This window comes from Penaeus monodon, chromosome 20 (genome assembly GCF_015228065.2).
Source record: "Penaeus monodon isolate SGIC_2016 chromosome 20, NSTDA_Pmon_1, whole genome shotgun sequence".
Classification (NCBI taxonomy): Eukaryota; Metazoa; Arthropoda; class Malacostraca; order Decapoda; family Penaeidae; genus Penaeus; species Penaeus monodon.
In genome coordinates this window covers 30,720,902-30,721,249 of record NC_051405.1, presented here as the reverse complement: position 1 = coordinate 30,721,249, position 348 = coordinate 30,720,902, and positions in this window count along the sequence as shown.

Genomic DNA, 348 nt, shown 5'->3' with positions numbered 1-348 from the left:
GTGCATTCAAGTATAACCATGTAAACTCTGTTGTTAAATAAACATTGTTAAAAATGTCTAAGGAAACTTTGCCACTTATGATTCAATATTCAAAATAAATTGCATCATATAGAAAGACATTCCCTCTCTCAATTCCTAGTTTAATGTTTAATGTTAATGCAGTTGTGTGATATTATTGTCTGCTCTTATGTTTTGATTCCTTTTCTGTAATGTTTATACATCAAAAACAATTTAGGCTTAATTGAGATACACAAACAAGGTTAAATGGTAATCAACTTGTAAATGATATGGAAAAGGAAAAGAAAAGATAGGAAAAAGACAATAGCCTCATATTTAAACATTTACGTA